Raw genomic sequence first — 26,742 nt, 5'->3', positions numbered from 1 at the left:
TATCTTTCTTTCTCTCATCATCGCATTACCAACTCAGGCACGCTTTTTGCATAATCACCATCCTCTGTGTTTCCTCCTGCAGTCTGGATAAGGGGACTCATTATAGTAGAGAAAGTAGCAGGCAGGGGCCAGTGTGCATTGTGTAGGTCACACGGTTTGCTAGGGACTTGAAAGAGATCAGGAACGTCTACGGAAAAATGAGCCTTGCTTGGGTTAAAGGAAAATTGAAAAGATATACAGTATGTCATGTGATTTATTTATGTGGATTGAAAGCTCAGCATACAGTGAAGCTTTTGCTGATGCACTGTCACTGTTTCTACTATTGATTCCCCATCTCTTCTGTGTCCATCTAATTTCTAAGCATGGTGTTTTCAAGATGTTTGAAATTGTGATCTTCATGTATTGATTCTCATTGTGCTTTATAAGCTTACCTGTAATTTTTCTTTTCGTTTCTACTTCTTTCTTCTCCTCTACTTCTAGATAAAAGACAGAAAATAGGGACAACCACAGCAAAAGAAGAGAGAAAAGAATAGGCCATGGCTGAGGGGATGATTGCTTCTCAAAGTGGTAAGCAGCAGACATTTGTGTGTCATAGCTGTTTTGTTCCAGAAACTTGTGTGTTCATTTCTGGAAGATTTCATTCCTTTTACATCAATCCTGTTGCCTTTATGGTAGAGAGAAATGGACAAATAACATAAGCGTATAAAAGACTCTGTGGTTTCTGTTAGGTCAGGGTGACATAATTATGTTACTCACTACCTGTAACTATCTTGAACTTCAATGTGTGGCTCTCATCCAACCATTTCAGTCTTTCTATTGCTGCAACATGTTTCTCTTTCTTCATTTATGGTCACTGCAAAGAGTGAGAAAAGCCTATATATTACTTTACTGGCCAGAGTCCTCTAGTAAAAGACCAACAATTACATAAGTATGGTCCAATGGAATTTATTGTACAGGGCTTTGTTGGGCTCCAGTATTATTCAGATATATACAGAGAGTATCTTCAGAGAATATATATCCTGTATAAACTATAGCTTTAGCTTTGAGGCACTGGACATGTTCAAGTCTTCCAGCTCCTTTTGCTCGATGTGCTCTGTGTCGCTGAGTTGCATTGATGAGTCGATGTCCCCTGTTGCAGTCTCTCTGACCGCTGACATACAAATTATTTCTGAATGATGCCTTGATCCCTCATCAATGCAACCAGGACAAGCAGGTCAAAACAGCTGGATGTTTGCCACCTGAGGAAAAGGCTTCACGTTGTCACCTCGGATTTTCAGTTGAATCGGGAGCATCCTTTGAATTTACAATGCAGTCCATGAACTCTTCACAGCTTCTAAAGAAAACACCTACGATTCATAAATAATTTAAGATCATGGATTGCAGAGTAGAGCGAGTACTGCGTATTTCTCTTCATGCGGTGCTTTCAAGTTATAATAGGCAGTCATACTGAGGGAATCTGAATTATTATGTACTTATTCATATATATGATCAGATAATTAAGTTTGACGTTTCCTTTTCACATTAAAAAGTTCAGCGCCATTCATGACATGCTTTCTACTATTTAAGAAAATAAAAGCATGACACATAAGAGATGCATATGGATATTCTAAACCAAAGGCCATTACAGTATATTATCTGTGTGTCGATGTAATATGGTAAATCATAACTTTGACGACCTGCTCTTTTCATGACATTGTCTGACCCCGTGAATCCAGGAGACTGTCCTGTAAAAAACGAGCCCATAGCTCACCTTTGCAAGCAGCTTATTAAGATCCATAGTTATGCTTTATTGTTAGGTGACCTCAGATGTAGTAATGAAGACGGGAGCAAAGGAGAGGATAAGTTGATGTTTTACAGGGCCTGAAATTAATTTTTCATAATTGGAGGTGGTTGGGGTTTTTCCCCCTTCAGATAGGGGGGAATTTATACACTTTCTACAGCTCAAAGACAAATTCTTAACTCATTTACCGTAGGTTGCATTTCATCACTCTCCCCCAAATGAAGGGATTCTCTGTTTTCTTAGTTGTGTTGATGTTATGTTGACTTCACTATATTATAAATGTAGACATCAGTCATGTTTTCCTGCAGACCTACAGAACAATGTAGCTCCTCCTTAAGTCAGCACACACTACAGATGGTGTGGTTACTACTAGACAGAGATATACTAGAATTGTGTGTTGTACTACAGTGATTTAGTTTAGTTAGGATATAGATCACGGTAATTGATGACATCCGCTCTGTTCGTTACAATGTTAAACAGTGTAGAACAGTGCAGCCCCTTCAGACATGTTTGTTTTGCCAAGCATGTTGAGTGCAAATCCAGATTTTCTTAAGCCAATTCCAGTATTCGTACAACCAGAAGATCATCTTGACGAGTATTAATTTACAAGTCAGTCTTCAGTTGACTTCATCTGCCAGTTCCTGAGCTTTTGTCAGATTTTAGATTGCACTTATGAGTGTCTAAAAGTGTGTGTGTGTGTGTGTGTGTGTGTGCGTGCGTGTGCGTGTGTGCGCACGTGTGCGTGTAGGCAGGCGCCTGTGGGGAGCATGCACATAGTTGTGTGTGTGCCCAAATTTGAGTGTATGCATGACTGTGTAGTCAAGTGCGTCTACATCTGTGTTGGGGGGAGAGAAAGCGATAGAAAAGCAACAGAGGTGATGTTGTGTGAAGAGATGGGAGGCTGCAGACAGATAGTGTCATTCCCTCGGTATCACCATTAAATCTTAATCTCCTGGCACCTCATGGGAGGAGCCAGCCGAGCATGGGATTGTGTTTTGCATCTAAATCAAGATGTCGTGTTCCTTCAGAGAGGTCTTTATTGAGACAAAGTTTGATGTGTCTGTTCCAAAACTCACATACATCTGGACGCACAGGCTGATTATCCAGCTGCTGTTGTTTGTTAAATTCAGTTGCCTCATAAACTGTAACATCTCTAATCAATTAAAAAAAGAGAGAAAACAAATCTCCCAAGGGAGTGTAGTAAAGTTGTCAACCAGTGAGCGGAAGTTTCCACAGGTTGCATCATGGGAGCTGAATTTCCATGACAGTCAATACCACCAGCTCAGACCTGTAATTATATATACATAAAATATATTCTATTCTATAATCTATATATTATATATTCTAATACAAATAATATGATTGAGTATTGTAAGCAAATATTGGAGCTTGGACTAATATTGCTTTGTTCTCTTTATGTATTCAAACTGTTTGCAAGTAACCCTACAAATTTACAAAAATTGTTTTGATTCATTTATTTTCACAAATAATTTTAAAAAGGCATAATACTCCAAATGAATAAAAAAAAGGATTGTGTGGGTGAGATTAAAAAACCCAAAAAGACAATTGGAAATTACAAACAATTACAATGAAAATCACAGTTTATAAATTAAAACACTCGCATACACACAAAATAGCACCGACAAATAAATAAATAAATAGGACTAGTATCTATTTCATGTCATATGTTAAATGAGCAAAATAGTAATACTACAATTGCTACAAAACAGCAGAATAAATGAGGCCACAAGATACAAAATTCAGGTGGTCTGGCTCATCGAATAAGTTCTAAGTCTGATTTTAAAGTTTGAGAAAGAGGAGGACTGTTTTGTAGTATGATCGTATTTATTCCATAGATGTGCTCACCTGAATCTGATAAACTATTGACAGTGAGCTGTTCTAAATCTTGGAAGATGTAAGTGATTAATACATCTGGAATTATATGTGTGAATTATTGAATTTGTCTGAAAAAAATATAAAAAGACTGAGATTACCAAATTAACCTGATACACAAATTCGTAGACAAAATACATGTAAAATGGACATACATACATATATGTATATATGTATATATATATATATATATATATATGTATATGTGTATATATATATGTATATGTGTATATATATATATGTATATGTGTATATATATATGTATATGTGTATATATATATGTATATGTGTATATATATATATATATGTATATGTGTATATATATATATATATGTGTATATATATATATATATATGTATATGTGTATATGTATATGTGTATATGTATATGTGTATATGTATATGTGTATATATATATATATATATATATATATGTATGTATGTATGTATGTAAAGAAGGTTTGCTCACTTTTATTATGAAAAAAAGAGATCAAAAGTAAACACACCACCTGGCCTTTAGCGCTGTGAGATGTGCTTCTTCCAAATCTTTTCTCAGCAGGAAATGGCCTCTATTTCTCCACCGCCTTCCCATTTTCTCAGCTGGGAGAAGAGGTGAGCAGTAGTCAGTATGCATTACATTTCAAAATACCTCACGGTTTACCTTCAATTTTATCACCTGCCACACTTCATTCCACATGCCAGAGAAAACTGTGACAGAGCTTTTAATTATCGTTAAGGCAAAAATACGAGTGTTTATCCAGCGGGGATTAGAGATTCTGGTGCTGACGTTTGTGGATGCAGGATGTGTTTTCTTTTTGTTTTCATATATATATATATATATATATGTTATTATTTTTTTTTTCAAATGAAGTGCTACATTTTCCCCAACATCAATTGGATATGGTATTATTAGATCTGGCTGCACACTTTGAGATGTAAAAGGGAAAAATAATCTCTCTGGAAGAGGTAGGCTCTGACAGCACATTGAAACGTAATGGAAAGCCTGGCCACTGTTACAAAGGGAGAACACAGTAAGAAGACTGGTTTGGAGAGGGAAGCCTACTCACTACAGATAGAAGACAGGGATAAACCCGCAAAGATGTACTGCACCTAGTTATAATTTGTTATAGATCTGAATTTTTTATTTTCCTTTGTTGAAGCTTGAAGGAAAAGGCTCCCTTTTCATTCTTGGACAACTGTAGTTTAGTGAAGGATGCAGAGGGAATACACACGTGCTGTCTTAGTATTTGCCCGTGTTTTATTTTATGATGATTACTGTGAAATGTCAGAAATTCAAATTCTTGTCTCTGAGTAGTTGTTAAACTTTTCTTCTTCATAATGAGGTGGACAGTTGGTCTACTAGACACAGATGTATTTCTTTCCATTTCCAGTAAGACACAGTCATAATAATGGAAAACACACAGCATTCATCTTGTCTCTTATAATTTCTGTGCTGCCCACAGGCCTCATTATTCTTGGTAATAGATTCGTATCTCCACCAAGTATATTGATTCATCATTATTTTCTCAAGCCTTTGGCAATTATATTGCAAATAATACCAAATGATGCTTTATTGTTGTTGTTGTTGTTGTTGTTGTGTGGAACTACTTTCTATTAAGTATACATTTTTTTTTATTTTTATGCCTGGAGACATATTGTTCTCAGGTGGTCCATCTGTCCCATTCACATGAACGCAAAATCTCAGTAACACCTGGAAGAATTTCATTGCATCTGGCACAAACACTCACTTGAACTCAAAGATGAACTAATCAGAAATTGATTGTCCAAGGGCAAGAGCACTGTGACCTCAAAAAACACATTTTTAGCCATAATAAGAATTACTACATTAATTATGACAAAATTTCATACAAATGTCTAATAGGATAGAATGATAAAGTATTGACATTTTATATCCAAATGTGTGTCAAAATTCATTCTGACTTCATTATTTTCTGCAAAAGCACTTGTGGCTGTTATCAGTGCTGTAACTCAGGAACAGAAGGGGAGATTGTGAACATATGTCCTGCAACAACGTGACACTGCAATTCTAGTTTAACTTGATACATAAAGGTTGCACCCCAATAACTGAAATGTTAAATACATTTTAACATATATTCCTTTAAAGTGGCAAAATGATTTATTCATGCAGAAAGCTACATGTATAAATTAAAGCATGCGTTACTTTTTGACTTGGATATGATGAGGCTTGCTTTACAGTATTTTCTCAGTCCTCCTCAGGCTAACTCAGGTATTCACGAGCACCTCAGGTTCCCCAGTGTCAAATAATCTTGTGCCACCAGTATTTTTAGGACACGTATCTTTCAGAGGATGGAAACCCGTCATCTCTTATTGTTTAGTATGACTAACCTGTCATTATCCACTGACACTGTCCTCAAAATGCTATTATGGGCTGATTAGGGACATGCCAGCAGTGATCAGAATTTTTGGCCTTGATTAGAGAATATTCACCCCTTTTGTTACTGTCAAGAATGATCAAGAGGAGACAAGGTTTGTTAAGTGAGTGAACGTGACTGAGAGCGCCATCATCATCTTCTCTGTAACACAGCGGCCCCCTCATCTCTGAGAGAACATATTAACATGCTGCCGCGCTGTCATCCCCAGTGCCCTACTTAGACCAGATGGGCCTCATTCAGGTCTTTCACAAAAATAGGGATCTTAAATGTCAGTCTCAATATCACCAAAGCCATAATTAAGAATGAGCTGGCAAAAAGACATTTACTTTTGTGTCCTGCTTAGATGGATCTCATAAAATGTCTCATAATTGTGATAATTCAAACTGTGATCAGGAAGATCACAGATTGAATTATCTAAACCTAATAAGCCCAACCTGAAAAGGCAATGAAATAAGTCAGGTTTGTGTTTTTAGTTGGGCAAACAAGGAAGCATTACAAAGAAACACGATGTCTTTGAATGCAAAAAGCATGAATTATGCATATAAAGTCAAAAACAATTATCTTTCCTTGCCTAGACAGCCATACTGTAATTGGTATATGTGAAGTTTTCATATGACAAATAGACGAAAATGGCTTGTGGAATCTTAACCTTCAATTATTGATGTGCATAACATGTAAACTGTATTCCTGAAAGTGTTTGTTTTGTGTGTAAAAGGTTTAAGTTTCACATGTCTGAGTACAGCTACATCTACACAGCTTGAATACAGCACAGGGCTTTCTGCATGCTTTGGGAAACAAGTCTGAGCTGACTCTTTGAATTGAACATGTTGTGCATTGGAATACAAGTTTTAGTATGAAAAAATATACATACTTTATATTTTCTGCATAATTTTCCAATTTAAGTGTAGATAAGACTTTCTCATCTGGCTATTTTATATTTTATTTGTAAATATTTTAAATTGATATACACTATATATGTATATATATAGTCTAGAGTAAGTAGTGTAACTACACTACTTATCTTATTTTAATAGATTAATGTACAATTTTGATAATCATTTTATTATTTCTGAAGATTGCAGATCAGAATTGCATTAGATGCAGCTTATATTATATCATTGAACGGACCTACGTCTACATCAACAATATCATTTTCATGTAGGCATCTCTATTTCATCCCTGGTTATTTATGTATTTCGACATTGTTTGCACACAACTAACTCTCCACTGGGCTTCCATTTTGGCACTGACTTTGGTTGCCAGGCAATTTGTGCAGCATCTGCACAGCCTCTATAAATGCAAACCGTTATGCATGAAGGAACTGGAGGGTTGTAAGAAGGTGGTAGGGAGTGCAAATCTTTGAAGATAGCAAAGGTGAATAAAAGAGGGCAGAAACCAGGTGTTTATTAGATGTTCCTGTTCAAGGCTCTGTCCTCTCACATAGCCCACAATTATTGCAAACTGTAATAACAGAGTTCAGTGGTGGAAATCAAAGGGTACGCTCCCTGTGGCTTTCTTCCCCCATGTTTGTTTGTTTTTTTCTGTTGTTTTCCATACAGGAAATGCAAGGCTTCTAATTAAATCTTGGCGGGGGAGAATGAGGAGTCTTAGTCGGCCAGCAGTGAGCGGCTATCGCAAACTCAACTTCGATGTTTAATTTATGTGTGCTCTATTATTTATGGATGCCGTGATCTGTGTGTATATGGGGCTTTATGAAAACTTTGGCTCTGTGCAGTGTTTGTGAGTTTGGTACAGAGAAAGAAGAAATATAAAATGTGAAGCAGAGTATTGAGTGCATAGCCAGCTCAACTATTGTGGGGTCAACGTGAACATTTACATGCAACAGATCACATGCAGACCACAGTAATCTGTTTCCTGTCCTCACTCACTGAATTATACATTCACTGCACATTATATAATCCCACAGAAATCCTTTCACCTGTACATATATGGCATTCAAACATATGCACACACTTGACCTAGAGTATATAAGGATATTTTGTTGACATGTTCATTCTCATGAGGATTATACTAAATTTAAACATAACCTCTGTATACTTAGCCCAGTTTAAGACGGAAACCAGGTTACACTGTTTTGAAGGAGATAAGTGAATTCTAAATGACGAAACCAATTTTGTCCCCATTTAGAAAAGCCAACCCCAAATCAGCTGTGTATTCAAAAACCTCCTCTCTCTCTCCCTTTGTCTTTTTCTTTCTCCCTTTCTCTCTCACGCCCTCTAACACCTTATCTCCACAAACTTTATCATCAGCAGCAGCAGCAGCAGATGATGATCAGGTGGATGGGGTAATAACACCCATGACACTTCTGCCAACAATCGCCATGTTCCCTCCACTTCAACCTTTAATGTGCAGCGATGCGGCTCTAACCCACCGAATGTTATGCACTAGGCAGAGCCAACTGAGGGCTAAATCCCTGTCTCAAAAAATGGCTTGGATCAGCAGGTGTGACTGGGAAGGATAGCCCAGATTTGAAAGAGGGGGAAATGCAGGGAAAATAAATATTTCATGGAACATTTTCTCACAACACAGTTGAAAAGGAGCAGGGATACAGATCAATAGTAGTCAGGGACCTGGCTATGGACAGATAGAGTTACTGAGAGAGGGTAATACAACTTAAAATACCAACGGTACTGTCTATATACTTGGGCTTAGTTTTAAAAGAGTATATAGAATACTGGCTTATTTGTTATATGAGAATCGGGAATGCTTTGGTTGGCCTTACAAACTATATTGTAAAATAACTCTGCTAGTAGATAAATAAGGTAAATATAATTATGGTGGCTACATATTGTAATGTTCAGGAAAAGATAGAAAATGGAAACTTTTTTAGGGGGAAAGAAAATGGTTTTGTTGGCCTTTTTAACAGTTAACCAGTTTAAGAAATGTTTAATATATTATAAACCTACAAAGAAAAGCTACCACATTGTCATTGTAGCTAACTAGTTTGTTGTCACAGATAAAACCTGCAGAATGATACAAGGAAGATTGTTAGTGTCTCACAACAATCAATCCATGTTATGCAGTTGTTGATCCTAGGACACCTCCAGCCAATCACAAGCATCAGGGCAGGTCGTGTGCTCAGATGGATGAGTGAAGCATTAATGCAGATTAAAGTGGCCGTGCTTGGTCAGCATACTGTATATAATGCTGACAGCACATTTACATTTACTGCATCACCTAGAAAAACGACTTATTTTAACATTACTTTATAAAAGAAAATATTTTTGAATATGAGTTTATAAGAATAGATATGGTGTTGACTTTGGTTTCACGTCATGGTTTCATCAGCAAAAGAGATTCCCACTGTAACTCCTCTGTAAAGAAGTCAAGTGCTGGTGAAGATACTATGACTGGCTGAAAATGCTGATAGGTAAATGGCCAGTGGAGCAACCGCAATGAAACAAATAAGACTATGTCATGCAGGAAATTAGAGTGAGAGGAGCAATACTGCACCTAACAAGCTTACAGCACTTTGAATAAGGTGATTGAGAGGGAGGTAGTTTCCTGGGCAGGAGCACTGGACCATCAACCTTCAGTCTCACATATCCTATGGCCCCTGTCCAAAAATCACACACACACACACACATACACAACAAGGTGAGAGAAGGCACTTCAGGGCCTCTGCTTCACTGGAGCTGCTCAGTATCCAACAGAAAAACTGTGGTTGTACTGAATAACAAACATCCTGAATGAGAATGTATGTTACTGGGTTTTTAAACGGGAGTATTCTTCGAAAGAGTCTTTAGTAACAGTAGTAGTGATACTGTTTTGTTTTCACCATAGTATCACCATAGCGATATGTATCCTTGGGTGCATTTCACTGTAGGGTCAGGGCACAAGTTCCTCTGGGTCCACATATACTCAAAACCATATATTACTGTGAAGCTTTAAGATAAATATGATTTGGACCACATTTGCTGAAGTGATAGATACATTTCTGCCTCAAAAATTGTGTTAAGCAGTAAACTGAAATCCAAACCAGGGCTGCAGTTTTCATTTTTTCTGATCCATAGTCCGAGCCCAAAGGTATTCAGTTTACTATCGTTTAAGAAAGCAAAGGAACGGAAAAGAAAGGAAAGGAAAGAGGAAAGGAAGCAAATCCTCACATTTAAGAAGTTTGAACAATTATCAAAATTTTTACCGGTAAACATTGCATAATCAATGTTCCGATTGATTCAACAATTAATCAAATAATCCAAACTTTAGAACGTTTGCTTTGGGTGATGCCACAGAGACACAAGTTGTTTTTACAGTCAATAGTCTGCATAAGCTTACAATCAAATGTCCTTCACAAGGGTCCTTGAACCTGAAGAACTATGACTTTCTCTTGAAGACAGACCAACCAACAATCTAAGGGTTGCTGATTTGATCTCTGTCGCTGACAGAAGGGTGCATTTGTGAGCTTGCAACTGGAAGGTATTACATCAACCATCCACCACCAAGTGAGCTTGAGCACATGACTGAACCACCCACAACTGCTCCATGGGCACTGCTCTGTGGCTGACCCTGTTCTCTGATCCCTCTGGTGAAATGCATATCCAATTTGTATGTATAACCTGGGAAGGCTATGCAAAGAGGTTGATCTTTGAACTATAGCAGAGACAGAATTGATGAATATATTGTGGTTAAAAGAGCATAGTCACACTTGGATCCCTGGAAGGACTGGGGTGCCCAGCCTTTCTTACCAATACTATACCTAGCCTGGGTAAATAGGACAATATCAGTACATTGTAATTTTGAATTTTTTTGAAACGGGAGGAGAAACCTCTGTCTTCCACCACCCTATTTTACGTTATGAAACCTCTTCCTTTCTAGATGGACATAGTCTTCACCCATTTACAGGGAAATATATGATGCAGCTAGCTCATAAGACTACATTTTATGTGTTCAATTGGGAGTCGAATGGTCGTGAGTGATGGGCTCTGTGAGGGAGTGGACTTCATTTTAACGCCTGACTGAAGGTGAACCCGACCTCTCGTGTGTGCGGTGAGGACGGTAAAACTCCGAGCAGTGTAGCATAAGCATACACAGCAAGTTCAGTGGCTCTGAGGGGTCATTACCCCGAGGAGATGGGCTAGGAACACTGCCAGGCAGAGGCCATTATCAGTTTGTTGGTACAGGTGATTATGGTTTACTCTACCATAAAAATCATATAGTGCACTCAGCTTAAACTATATTTAGTTCCGCTACATGGTGCCTGCTGTATTAACGGATATTATATTTATGTTTATTAGTGACTTTCCATCTACTGTATATTCAAAGGGACAGCTTTCCCAAATCACAAAAAGCATCAATACTCTCTTACCCTAGGGATCTTTTGTTTGTTTTTATTTTTAGTACAGACAGAAAGAGAGACAGACATTTTTGAGGGTAATGAAATCCATATTACCAATACCTTTAAGCCAATAGCCTTATTGAAAAAGAAAAATGAAACAAAAGGAACCTCTTTGGGAATAAACAGGAACAAATGTGGCATTTAAGAAGTAGGCAGTGAATAAGAAAAGGCAAAGCATGCTGGGATGCAGAGGGGTGTGAAGAAATTGGCCATTTGGCAGCTTGTATAAGGTCACTGTAACTTGCAAACGGCACAGTAATTGACTGCAGTTTGGATATTATAGCTGATAGTGGCTCAAATGAAGAGCTTGGGAACTTATAATGATGTTCCATGCTTATTATCTCATTTCCAAACAAAATGAATATCATCACCATCATAATTAAGACACCGGTGTCTGAAAGCGGCAGGAGGGGTGTCAAAGGGCAGGTAAACTCCCCCAGACACTGCTTTGAGGTTTTCCCCTGGAACATGTTAAATTTTGGTGTAAAGGACATCAGGAGTTTATCACTGTGTTTGGACTTGAAATTAATATGAAAGGGTAGTACACTATCAGTATTTATGGAATGATGTGTGCTCTGTTTCTGGTGTAAGCTACAGCTAAAGGGTTAAATGTGTGGCATTTTTATTGCATGTGGCATGTGGGCACAGCTGTGGGTAGCTTTATTAATTAAGTTTGCAGTGTGTGGATGAATGCATTTGAGATAAACCCTAATTGCTTTTATACACACGTATTTCATTCTTATTGAGCAGTACATGGTGAGTGCTTGACTGCAGTAAAAACACGCATTGTAAAGAAAACAGTTGTGCACTTCACATTACGATTAAACACATTTCAGAGAGTGACCATAGAGGTAATTTATATTCATCCATACTGTGTTTGCATGCCACAGTGTTTGAGCTCTTGTCACCATAGTTTCCTCATGTCTCAGAAAGCAGGGTTTTTGTTTTTTTTTCTTTGACGGGACAGCAAATACCCCTGCAGCTGCACAATGAAGATTGCTAATTATTACTACATACTGTAGTGGAATTATTACCTGCTGTGCATGACCCTCCTGGCAAGCAATACATGAAAGCCACTTACAGTCACACTCACAGCTTGGAACTATCTCAGAGTCTGGAAGAATAAAAGGAATGATGGGTTTTTCTCTGTAGAATTTGTATTGCCAGCTATTGTTGTACATTATAAGCACTGTCTCTGAGCCATAGTCTGTGCCATCCCGTCAGAAAATATCCAATCACCTTCTTTTCGACAGCATGGCATTTTTACATTTTTTTTTAAATATATTAATGTTGTGATGGGGATCATCCAGTTAAAATTAAGTGAACTTGAAAACACATGTAACAGATTAAATAAATCATCAATTTATTTTGATGTTTTACTTCAAAAGTACAACACCACCCTAGGGAACAGTGACTGCCAATTAAGAGATCATCAGCAACAAACTTTATTTGGACTATATTTTCTGATTTTATCTTTATCTTTTATCTTTAATTCATTCATTCAACCATTGCCATTTTAATAAAGTTACTATAATTACACCTATATGCCACGTGTCAGTAACATGCCGCCTAACCTTTTAGCTTTGGTTCAGACCAGAAACAGTGCTTGACAGCCCATAACTAATTACACTGCATTATCTTCTTATATTAATTCTAAGCCCATACAGGGTGATTAGCTCTCAGTGTCCTCACCAGTGTTTTAATAGTGTTTTTGCTGTTTCTTGTTTAGCCATGTAGGCACCATTAGGGTTGAAATCAGGGGAGTTTTAACAATGTCATGTGTACACATTCAGCTTTCCACTAGAGGAAAATATTTTTTTATATCCAGCATATGAAAACAGGCCATCACAAACTTTTAAGATTCATTATGGACCCAGTTGACTCATCAGGCATAAATAACTCAAATAAAAAGATTTTCTTAGCCGAAAGAAATATTTATAACTCCAGTGTGTTTTTTTTTACAGATGTAGGTTCAGGACGCAATGGAAGACCATATAGTTAAAACCTCCCTCTGCAGTCCTCGTCTACTGTACTGCATTTACCACCACCAAACATAATCAAGTGGATTCAAATAAAGACAGAAGAAAGCTGTTGATAACGCATCATAAGCACCAAATCCCAAATGAGAAAGAGTTAACTGTATTTTTATTACTATTACAATACCATTGTGGATTCTCGACAATATTTAATCCGGGCAAAAAATCTGGTAACAATGGAGATTTATATACTGCAATTTCATTTCATCCAGTAATTTGTTATTTTCCACTGTTGTATTATTTTTAACTCACCCAAGGAATATTTTAAACAGACCAGCACCTTCTTGTCTGTGCAGTATTTATGTTTTTATTGTTCACTCTACTAGATCAGGAAAAAGTAAAAAAAAACCCTAAAGATGAATTGTCCGTGCCCGTTTTTTGTCAGTCACCCTGCTGTGATTGTGTTGTCAATCTCAACAAGACTGCAGCTGTCAAACCGAGCTGCTATTTAATACTGTCACTTGGTGAACCATTCCTGACTGCACCCTTGTCACCCTCAAGGACTTAATAACTAGCTTTAGTCACTACTGAGAAGGATGAATTGCAGTGGTGCCAGGCAGCACACTCTCTATGGCACCCTTATCTTTCAAGTTGTCTTTCCCAGTCTTGGTTTAATTAGATTAAAAGTTCTCTGTACCTCTGGGGAGGAGATGCAGGCCTGGGCCAGTGCCGGAGCCATTGTGTGCAGAACTCTTTTTTTTTTTTTTTTTTTTTTTTAATGCTCAAAGGCGGCCAAGACTTCCCTGTTTCCCTGCTGTGGTGCTTAGGTTGCTCAAACTTCGCTTGGGTCAAACATCATGCAAACTTGTTGGCATTGGCAATGTTTTAAGGTGACTGGGTGGCTAAAATGTTTGTTTTTTTGTTTTTTGTTTTTCTATGAAGCAGCAGGTTTACCCTTGTTTGACTTATAAAATAATATTTAAAGGTTATAAATAACTTGTTGGCTTTGCCCTGCACCTCGCAGACTGATAATTCATCTTTGACAAATGAAATTTCCCTTTTCTTGCCCGCTTGGTTTGTTCCGTGTTGCAAGTGATAAGTGGTCTGATTAAGCATGAGGATTACACGTAATTAGCAAGCTTGAGTAAGTTTAAACTCCAAGAAAACATCAGTGACACGTCATTGTGAGCAAAGAAGTGCCTGTCATGAAAGATCTTGTCCAGTTCAGTGATTTTTATTTGGCTGCTTAACAGTTGGCTGGGGCACACTAAACATCTTGAGGGTATTAAAGCTGTGCTATAAAGAAATCTAACATATTTTGAACCCATTCTGATCTCAGTCTACTGGCCAGGAGACCTCTGACTTATTTTAAATCTGAAAGTCTGCATGCAGTTTCTCCCTATTTTTATGGTCAGAACACAAACTTCTCCACAAGTCCAACACAAAAAACGTCTTCCCTCAAGCTATCAGGTTGATGAACTGCGTCCTCTCACCTCTGTATATTCTCAGCTTTGTCGAGCACATTTGTACTCTGTGCATCCTTAACAATGCTCTGCACATTTGCATACATTGTTTACAAAATTGCACTGTGTAGTTTGCATTGCAACTGTGTCATGTACATTATACATTTTTGGAAAACTGCACAGCACTTGAGCAATTTACTTATTTATATAACATATAAAAATATAAATATTCTATTATCTTATCATTTTTATCCTTTAATAATTCCTTTTTACTCTTATTATATTTTACTCAAGCATTTTTAGCACGTCCTTAAGAATATACCCTCCTGCATTTCACTGCACATATTGCACAAGCATGTCACATAAAACCTTAGAGTATTTAATGTTAACATTTGGAAGCTACATTTCAATTAGTCATGTAATGCTGCCGACCTTCAAACTCCAAACTAATCAAAGCCTGAATCTACTTCAAATCAAAAGCCATTGATAAACAGTCATATGTTGTTCACTCAGTAGATCTCTATCATAATAATTGCAAATTTGTTAGATTTATTGTATGGACACATCTGCTTAGCACAGATAAAGCATGCGACTAAAATATAACTGTGCTACCAGCTACTTTTCTAATATTTAGATGTGCCATGATAGTTTAACCCAGCCAGTGTTCACTCTTGACAAGAGCCAGCTCAAAGTTCAGTTCATTCAGATTACAATGAACTAATTCACATTCATAGATCACGATTTTGAACTTTGTTCACAGTCCCAAAAAAAATGAACATTCATATTTATTTATTTGTTTTTTATTTAAATTTTTTTTTGATAGTTTCTTCTTCATTCTCCTCCCACCCTTCTATCCCGAGCCCCAAATCAATCCCAGTTCCCAGAACTAAATAAATAGTGATACTACTACAGAATCAGACACAGCGTTGTTTTAATTAAACAGTTCCGCATGTCCGCACCATTTGAGTTGCTTAAATCGGCAGCACTAGCCATCCCCGACGAATATAAAGTGTCGTAAATCCTCGGGTGACGCCATAAAACCACTGGAGGTCTTGTGGGCCTACTCAGTTAAACATCGATCAAAGTGTGTCAACCCCAGTGACTTTCCATATCTCACCCCACTAACCAAACCTGTTTCCTGCAATATTTGAATTATCGATTGCAGTATTTTGATCATAACAGAACTCATTGAAACCGATTATACCTTTTTTTTTTTTTTTTTTTTTTTTTGTGTGAAACTCGTTAAGAAATGCTATGATAATTCTACATGTAAGCACTCCATGAAACATTGTAGCTGGTGACGCGTGTTTTTATGGGACTTGGGCATTATATAGAGGGGGAATGTTGATGATATGGCAATGTATTTCTCCTGGAATTGCATTTAATTGAATACAGCAGAGGGTTGCAAGCAAGTACACTGGGTGAAAAGTAATAACAAAACAAATAGAAATAGGATTTTAAGATAAGCGGGGAAATATCCAAGGAGCCAGCAGGGCTGAATGGAGATTGAGGGGTTCCAACACGCTTTAACGTCCAACCTGATGATTAATATCTTGATAATGCGGCCTACCTGCTCTCCCCGCTCTGATATTGTACTGACAGCAGCAAGACGTGTGTGCCAGTTAAAGTAGTTTGAACGAAGCCGGTGACAACGCAATATTTTATTTTATTTATCTTACTTCTCCTGCTGTTCATTGCTGCTATTCATTACCCAAGTGACAGCCCAAGCCTAGCGTACATTGATGTGTGGGGAAACGAGTTGTAAAGTGCAGGGGAATGTTCCAAGCCAGACATTTCCATTCATTGTAAAGACAAATCCCATCACACTGGAAGTTAGAAAAGGGAAAGGATAAAAAACAAACCTGTTTCATGTCCTGCTGCATTGATTGAAGAATAATTATTTGTTCATTTCATTGTCTAGGTGAGCTACTAGTTTGACACGAAACATTTCAAATGCATTGAACGATTGAGCAAAGTCTGGAGTGATCCACATCAAAGTGGATGGGTTAGATGTCATAGCTAACAGACATTTCATGGAAGTGCTTTTATCCATTGACTGTGTGACAACGGCACAAATGGAAAAAAAAAGAACCAAATCAGCAGCTGCAGTAGAGAGGAAGCTGCTGATCCCGGATCAAGCACACCTGCCATACTGCATGACCAACAGGTGCATGCTAGGTCTGGCTAAAGGTTCCTAAATGGATCCTTCAGCTGTGACTTCTATGTCCACTTCCACTGTCAGTGAGGTGTGCATGACCTTTCCGCAGTTTTTGATAATCCACGTTGTGACTGCAGAGCTCATTCACCTCAGTGTTTGAAATCTTAGCGGAGCACAGTGAGACCGAGTGGACCGGTTATACTTTACAATGAGACGAGAGAGACTGTTTCGACTGGTTATATTTTACAGTCAGAATGAATGAGCAGACGTTGGATATACAGCAGATTGTAGAAGAGTTTGTGGTGCACAAGACTCTCCGAGTGACATTCAGACAGATGTGTGAAAGAAATGACTGAATAAATGATTATTGAAACTAACTGTAGAGAGCAACAGCAACTACTGTGTTTCCTAGCAACGTTACTTTTTCTGTGTAAGTCAGCTGCAGCCACTGTGGAGTTTGTGTTTATACTTCTCCACTTTTTCTGCTGCTTTATTCTACTATTAATTCTATAAGAAGTGGCAGCTATTTGATTTATGTAGCTTTATATTGCTACATAAAGTCCATGGACACTCGCCATGGTGTTGTAATTATCAGTTGTATGCACAGGCTGCAAAGTAACTGGAATTTGACTAACTGGAGTGCTGCAGGGATGGGGGGCGGGTTACCCCTCCACTTCCCCCTTTTAAAAATATAACACTGTAACATTGTAACTTTGAATACATTTTAATTTACTTACTTTGCATTTTTATTTTTCACAAGTAATTTTACTTCTACTTGAGTTACTTAAAGATTCCTTTAAGTAACAGTACTTACAATTTTCCATTACTGTTTCCATCTGCTGAATTCACGCACATCTTTTGTAGTGACCATGGTTGATGGTTGGATGGATGGATGGATGGATGGATGGATGGATGGATGGATGGATGGATGGATGGATGGATAAAAACCAAACGGCACAAGATGAATTAACTTGCTCAGTTGTTTTGAAGGAAACATCAGTTTATCTCAGCTTCTGTTTGTTCCTTATGCATTGCGTTCTATTAAATTCTGACCCTCATCACTCTGTCATTAAACACTGATATATTTGAAAATAGTCAATGTTTGCCAGTTACTCAACAATCTTTCTCTGCCAGTTGCACAGGGAAACATCAGAAACTTTCTATAGCCAATAATTACTCTGTCTCATTTGCATAAATTTAAAGTTTGGTTGCTCCCCCTTGTATGACTGACATGTTAGTAAAACCTGACCTCTAGTCAGAGATTAAACATTGCTCACAAATGTGGTGTTTTGCTCCTTGTGACAAAAAGGACAAGATAATGAGTTCTGGGGGAGATGCTTTTTGGCACTGTTGAGTGAAATCCCTTTCCCTGAAAATGAATGCTTTTGGCAGCACATCTCAGTGTCTCTAACTGTATTTACGGGAAAGGAAAAAAAAAATAGAAAATGAGGAAAGAGGCCCGACTTGACCTCGTACTGTGTCATTGCGACCGCTTGTTGTTTATCTTTGTGTATTCGGCAGGATTGAGTGCATTGTTTACAGGATTATCAGGCATCCACATGGACCAGCTATGAATGCAAACTGTGATAATGTTTCTGTCCAGCCAAAATGAAAGTGTAAAACCCTCACAGATTACCAGTGGCTGCGATTGACTAGGGGTGCTGGCAATACCACAGCGAGAATCCAAGTAACACTAAGCTACCAACGAAGCAAATACAGCTCTCCCACCACCAAACTTCACATTCATTCAAAATTGCAGCAACTACTATGTTTTAATAATGACAGATATCAATGTAAGCAGTAGTTGTTCTATTACGCAACATTCACTGACAAAAGATCAAATAGTTAGTAAAAAATGTTTGTTCTGTACTGTTCTGTTCTGCAAATGTTTAAATATAGACACGACCTTAGACAGCTACAGTTTCTTAGTGAAAGAGAGAGGCTGAAAAATGCTGTATACATTAAACACACAGTGAAAGAGAGACAGGAAACAGGAATACTCGAAGACACGTGTGTTTTCATGTGTATCTTTGATTTAAACATGTGAGTGAACATGGATGAGAGTCAAAGAGCAAAGAGGAAAGATAAAGACTGTGAATGCTGCTTTGCTTTGGACATAGACATGGCCCTTTGCAGACGGCTTGTTAAAGCTGCAGAGGATGAGTCAGAGAGCAGTCCCCTAACAGGAGCCCTTGTTGTTCAGAGTCCAGTCTGGTTTCATCTTGTCAGCCTTGCTCAGGGCAAGCTTTAAAAAAAAAAAAATCTGCTGCACAGGAAGTCTTCTCCATGTCCTCAACTTGGCATTTTCCTCTCCATTAAATCACCTGGAGGCTCCAGAATAATTTCCTGTCCCAAGGAAAAGTGAAACCATCAGTGTTAACTGAATGATAACCCAAATGACAAATTATCCTCCTTGTGTTTGAATTTTTTTTTAATCATTCATAATTATTTGCGTTATTTTAGAAAATATACTGATACTTATGAGCTGTAACTTATATGCAGTTGTACTGCAGTCAGTAGGAGGGTTTCTAGTGAAAAAGTCTATTGTGGCTGTATGAGTAAAAGAGCTAGATGGAAATTTTGATTTACATACACTGAGATAGCAGAGCAATGATCAGATGAGTACAACAACAACTTCATCATCTGTTTAGCCCAGAGCCTTAGCTGTTACTGAAGCATGAACAGGGTTAGGGAGACAGAGAGGCACTGCTTCATTAACCCAGAATTACTACTATATCAACTGCAGTATTGAAACACTTGTAACATAATGCTTTTCATCCAATATATTACAATTTAAATATCCTGACATTTTCTACACAACATTTCATGTATCCCTCTTGAAGAAAAAATAAAACAAAAATAGACAGACCTTGTATAGATAACATGTAGAGGATTTATGCTCTATTCTGAAATTCACTATAATTTTTCTGAGTAAGTTTAATTTCACTAATAATGAGTAGGTTAATGGATTACTGTCTTTTTTTCCTTTAATACATATATATATATATATATATATATATACTGTATATAGAAGTGGATAGTGTTTGACAGGTATCCTTGACCTGGCCATTGTCCCTTTGCCATGGAAAATATTAGTAAAAAGACTCCGCAGAGACTGTCACCACTCTTAGTTTTTCTGAAACTAAGTTTGTGTTCAGTAGAGACACATTGTTTTGGCCAAAGGGGAAAACTGATGTGTGACCAATCTTTATTTCTTTATTTCAGTACAGTACACAAAGGAATTGACCTACTCGGGAAACTTCAGCATCATGTTTTTTCATGTAGCTCTGGAGCTAATTTTTTACTGTTAATGTTGATTGTGTGTTGATGAAGTATGTTTAGGAAAAAGGGAGAACTATTCCACAGTGAAAGGGAGAGGCTTCCATACTGACCTCTTAAAAAATTCAATCACATAGATCCTACTAAGAAAAGTGCAGTCTGTGGGCTAAATTGTCTCCATGCTTACCTTACACATTGAACCTTAAAAATAAATCTGTCCCTTTTTCCCTTTTACCATCAATAATGGAGCACCACAGGACTCCATTCTGGATATACTACTACTACTTCTTGATATACAGACGATCTGTTCTCCACTATATTTTTATCCATGTCATATGTGTGTGTGTGTGTGTGTGTATATATATATATATATATATATATATATATTAAATTACAGGCTCTCTCAACTCTCATAACTCCCCTTATCTACCTATGTCTCTGACCTTTTTTTAAATTAACATAATACCATGGTCTATTTTGTTTGGCATACAAATACATAAGAATGTAGTGACTGAACTGCAAAACTTTATGTCTGTAGTCAATAAAGATTCATTCTATGCTATATATTGTACTTGTGTGCTGTGTGCATCTATAGTCGCTCTGTGACACTACTTAATTTGTGCTGCAGGTAATGATGCATACCTTATCTAATACAAAGAACAATCACTAATGTTTGTATTTATTTGTAAATGTACCATAGTATATAAACTGAATGTATATGGATCGCAAGTAATGGCCACATGTTTCGATGTCTTTATTTCCATCACATATGGATCACTTGTGAAGCCCCGCCAAGGCTTCTCAGTACCCATGTGTCACAGATTGCAGGCAGTTAATATTTCAGTATAGTGGAGCTGCATTTGGCGACAGCCAAGGAGATGGGTCAGGTTAACAGGGCTGTTGCGTGCCGGTGCCCAAGAGAGTCTTCAATATTTGATTGGCTTTTTCTTCTTCAGCTTCCTCTTCTTTGAATTCACTTTAGGTTGAATCCCCATATTTGTAGTTCAAAAGAAAGTCTACAGAGACCCCACGCTGAGCTATGCTAATGTTTTTTTTACTCTAGGTTTTTGATATATACAGTCTGTTTGTCTCTGCTGTGTTATCACAGACGTTACAGCTGTGTTATCACAGAGGTTACAGCAATCTCTTGTTGAAATTCTTATGATTAATAATCCAGTGTATCTTTTATGACTACTATTATGATTATTACTTTTGTTAGTTCAAGCCATTATGTAAATGCCCTAAAGCTGCACTTGTTAGCTTCACACATTCACTGTTCCCATGATAGGTATAAAAAGTTCAGGATTCAGCAGACTGGCAATGTAATCATAGTAAACTTAAAACAGCATCTTCATGATTCATGATTTCAAAATATCAAACTCTGAATATATGTCCCATTTTTTTCTTAAAAACTACATTAAAGCTGGGTTGATGTTTATTGTAATCTTTCTACACTGTAACATCAGCTGCTGATTATCTGAAGTAGTAACAACCCGAAATGACAGCTTAGATCATTTGGCTAACCTTTAAGGCTGTTCAGACTTAGCAGCTCAGAATGTGGAGACCAACAATGTGTTTTTTCAAAGGGGTCATATCTTTCAATTAGCTCTCAACAGGCCAGTCCACAGGACACTTGGACCACAATTTTATAATATTTGCAGCCTGCAGAGCTGCTAGTTGAGTAACAACAAACCAACATTTTAGTTCTGCAGAAATCCATTTTATGATTAGCACCTTGAAAGAGAAATTTGATAAGAGTGAAAGGACAAGAGCCATCACAAGACGCATCAGTGTCACAAGAAAAGGGCTTTTTTTTATATGAATTTGATATACTATACCTCTGATACTGTTGTCAAGATGTCATACAATCACATTAAATACATAGTAATATGTAGGCTGCTTGGTTTTATCCTACAGCAAGCACAGTTTTCCGATCATTGAGCTATGACCTCTTAATGACATAATCAGCTGATCCACTAATCAAAAGTGACAGACTTGTCAGGCTTGTATTCAGAGATTCAAATCAGAATGAACACTTTAACATGAAAACAATATTTATTATGAACCTGTAGTTTAGAAAAAGCTTCCATGATACTATGTTAAAAGGTACCATTTCTATGAAATGAAGGCCCATAGTGATCGCCCCCCCCGGAGTTTAGATTGTGGTGATGACAAAGAGACGGCAGGTGAATGATGGAACCTAATTCTCATCTTATTCTTGCAAGACACTCTGAAGATAATGGTGGTGATGGATTAGGAGGTGGGCCATGCAATTTGTGCTCTCTAAGACAGAATGGCAGGTTCAACAATGATATTTAAATACCAGTATTCACCAGCCTACTGCAGGAAGAAAGTTGGATTGGTTAGACATGGTGGTTCGACACGGTGACATTTGAAATATATGAATGGAAGATTTTTCTTTCTTTTTTTCTTTTTCTCAGCTCTGACAACATTGGACAGATGAAGGAGGAGAAAGAAAGAAAACATGACTTCCTCTTAGACTTAGTGGAATGGGATATGTTTATCAGCGGACCTGTCTGATCAGAGCCCCATCAATTCCCTCCAAAGAGCAATTTGTCCTGGGCCTTCTTTGTTGTCCTATCAGAGAAATGTTGCACAGCAAATTGTCTGCAGTATGGGTGGTGGGAGATGAGGAAGAAGGAGGAAGTGACAAGAGTGTTGCCCTAAATTGCTATCGATTCAATTGTTTGAACGTTTTTCTTCAGGAGGTTAAGAGTCTAGGAGGAGCTGGGGCTGGGGTTCAAAGGAAGGGACTGTCATTCAGTCTTAATTCAAAGTGATGTCTGTCGCACCCTGTCATCCATCTCCAATTGACCAGTTAGGGGAAATTCGAAAAGTGAAACATTGTCCGTCAAGCAACAATCAACATGTCAAATACTCGTTCAGCGGTAGCTGAGGAAAATGCTGTTTATTTTCTATCTCTTACATCTCTTTACCATTGCTTTTTTATACTATATAATAGAATATTTTTTATAATATTATCTACATAATAGTCCAGTTACTGGCAGCAACACAGGCCAGCACAGTCTTAGTAATGTGAGTTATCTGGCTCAAGATAAAGGTTTAAAGCTATTGATTTCTAAACAATGTACTGTATAATGTTTTCTCCACAAATATTGATACAAATACAACTTGACGCTCACTACCTGTTATAAAAGTTATTGACTGAGATAACAAGTGAGGCTCTGTACTCCTTGGAGAGAGCAGACAATGCCAAATAGCCTATGATGGATTATGGCCTCTGATCGATAAAGATGCCTGATAGTTTCTAACATAAGAAGATCAGTGGAAATGTGTGCAAGGTAGTGGCACTTTGATTTATATTTGTCACAACAAGCACTGAACAGCACTTTGAATGGTTTTCAGGGAGTGGTCAGATGTCCATTTAAGCAGAAAAAACCAAGCACATGTGCTTGTTTTGATGCTATTTAATTCCATTTAGAATAGGAGTTTCAACAAATTGTATTTTGTTGCCAAAAGTACATGTTACCCTGTGTTTAACTGAGGCATAATATCTCTGTAATACTATCACTTTCTCCCTATTAAAGAGCTCACAAATTGCTTTCAGCCCAGTATATCACCATGGGGATGAAAGTATTCCAACAAGCGTTCAAAACTGTGCTCACAGTTAGGGGGCTTTAAAAGCCAACCAGTGCTCGGAGAGGATTATGTTTTATTTTGTATTACTGGGTGTTTTCTTACAAAAACACATGCTTCTAAAATAGATCAGAATTGTGGCCTGTATGAATGGAATATTACCCTGCAAAATGTCTTCTTTGAGCTCATTTAAAAGTGTACATATGGCAGTACACAACATCTTTCATCCCTTGTTTAATAACAGTGGGAGAGAGAGTTAGAAACAGCTGGTGTCATATTCTACAAGGAAAACTTTATACTCATTTCACTCTTTCATGCCCCGCCTCTCCCCTCCGTTCTACCGTCTCTGTCTCTCTCTCCCTTTCTCTCTCTCCTTACCTGTATCTCTCTCTCTGTCTCTTACTTTCCCAGCATCAATAACATTTGAAGAATCACAAATATTTCATAGCCATGCCGGTGGAAGGATTCCATCAACTTGAGGTGATTTGCATTTCAAGTGCAATGCATTATGCAACACTGGCAATGCATTCTGCATAAATCCAGTAGTTGAGTACATATTTGGTAATCTAACATTTCATGGATTCCCTTTTCCGGGTATTTTCTTCCAAACCAAAGTAACGAGCTGTTCCTGTATAAATTTTAAATTAAATCGGAAAATTATAGAGGTAAATATTTCCAGACAACTGTTTTAATCTCTGTATCTAGCACATGGGAATTTTAACATTTATAGCCAAGATAAAATTGATGTGATTTTCTCACAAAGCCGGGAATGATGTTGTGAGTAAAGAAGTCAGACTTAACATGCACAGTGGACTCTGTGGGCTGGTTGTGTGTTCAGTGTCCACCTGGTGGCTCTAGCTCAATTTTCTCAACCCATCTAAGTGGAAGTCAGCATGCTCTGTCCTGCAAGGGAGTCTCATTGAAGAATACTGATCAGGTTATACTCCTTTGTTGGTGCAAATAAGTCAAGCGAGGTGTGCTAACCTCCCTCATCACAGAAGTGAAAGTGCTCAGAGGATAGGCTTTTTTTTTTTAACATCAACCTGAAGGGTCTTCACAGCTCGATGTAGCTGCTGTGATCTTAGAATCATCCCTGTTCCATCTTTTGAACATGAAGTAGGTAATGTGAGGTGTAATAGCTTGTGACTGATGGACTGGACATAGTGATTACTGTTCATCATTAGTTTGTTACAAGAAAATGTTGCATTTTGCTATTCATCAGGACTGAAAGAAATGTGGTATTTTTTGGAAAAACAACTCTCGTTGAACTAAATGGTTGTCATGTATGTCAAGTATTTTAATTTGTATTCTACAAATTGCTATCTCACAAAAATACATGTAGTACCCTAAAAACCAAGATAATGCCCCTTAATAAATCACAGCCTTAGCTCAAATACTCTAAGAAACCGGATTAATCGCTACATAATGAAACAATCGCTTAAGTATGAAGAGACAATTCGGCTGCTAGTAGGAACCAGTAGATAAATCACTCTAGCTTTGACTGTATCAGAGCACCCATAAAAAATGATTTAATTAGAACTAGTGTTAATGACAAAATCCTGAAATGGCTAGCTTCCATCAACATGAATCTATATCAGTCTTTCTCACTCTAGATCAAAGGGCTTGGTCATTAAAGAGTCCCACAGTATTGATGCTTGTTTTATCACCAATCCAGGAGCCTGTGGAGCATTGTGGGCCATGAGAATGCTTCTCCATATCCACTGAGAGAGGTGATGCTCTGCAACACTGAGAGGGAAACCTTTGACCCATTTCGACTGACCATTCACTCTTCCCCACAAGCATAGGAGAATTATTGGCATGAGCAGCTCCACTCACATTCATTCACTTCCATTTATTCAACCATCTACATAGAGCATACAATCCTAATGACTTGTTCATATCACTAAAACAGTTTTATTTCCCCAATTGGTCGCCACGCAGTCTCCACTGCACATGTGTCAAACATGTCACATGTGCTTGAAGGTGCCACCAGGAAACGATGTTCTGTGCCCAGGAATCATTGTTGTCTTGGAAACAATAACATACGTAACAAGACACCAGAAAAGCTAGAGCTTCATTAAATTTCCAGCAACTCCCAATGAAACAAGTGAAAAAGAAAACAGAGGTTAAATATCGACGTCAACGTCTATAAAATAGATCAAATTTGGGTCAGAATTCATCAGACATACTATGTGTATGTGTGTGTGTCTGTGTGTGTGTTCATATGAACCATACATAACACATTTTTCCTGGATTTGGACTGAAGAAATACATGGTAGCAATACACAGTTTCAAACGGCACTCAGCAAAAGGTGCAAGTAATTTAAAATCAAAATCATGGTTTATATGTAACCACTGGCATGGGCCTATATGCGTGAAATTGATAGGTGGGTGGGGCATACAAGTGTTGAACACGTTTGTGGAGGATAGAGAACTTTATGTCAAGATTACCTGCAGCATTAGATCTTGCTGCTGTACTGTTTTGTAATATGTATTATTCAACTTAACTCAGCGTGGCATATGTTCATTTCTTCCTAGTTAAACATACAGTGTGCTGTGCAGAAATGTATACCCTGACACCTACCTTCACACAGATCTCCCCTCTGCATTAAATTTCCACCTCAATCACCTACATTTCACATTAATCCTTGATGTATCTCTTCATGAATTTTGATAATAACATACATTTTTAATGTAAATGTTTAATGCTTTATGTACCTCTGGCTGTCAGACCGGTTTTAATTTACGAAAGGGGATCATATTATATATGTCATGGTACTACTGTATACAAATATAATTTTTAAGC

At 37.6% G+C, this 26,742-nt stretch overlaps 1 protein-coding gene across 1 annotated transcript in view; it reads left to right on the top strand.

Moving 5' to 3' along the window:
* Positions 1-484: 484 nt before the first annotated feature.
* lingo2 (leucine rich repeat and Ig domain containing 2) overlaps positions 485-26,742 on the top strand; it is an 81,787-nt gene continuing 55,529 nt past the window's right edge. Inside the window, exon 1 of the mRNA XM_023397978.2 lies at positions 485-567. The gene's annotated coding sequence lies outside the window, so the exon portion shown is untranslated. The remainder of the gene's footprint in view (positions 568-26,742) is intronic.

The sequence above is a fragment of the Seriola lalandi genome, unplaced genomic scaffold (assembly GCF_002814215.2).
Source record: "Seriola lalandi dorsalis isolate HSWRI2012SDOR001 ecotype SW California unplaced genomic scaffold, Sedor1 jcf7180002054972, whole genome shotgun sequence".
Lineage (NCBI taxonomy): Eukaryota > Metazoa > Chordata > Actinopteri > Carangiformes > Carangidae > Seriola > Seriola lalandi.
The sequence above is the reverse complement of the archived record's forward strand: the minus strand, read 5'-3'. Positions and strand labels throughout refer to the sequence as shown.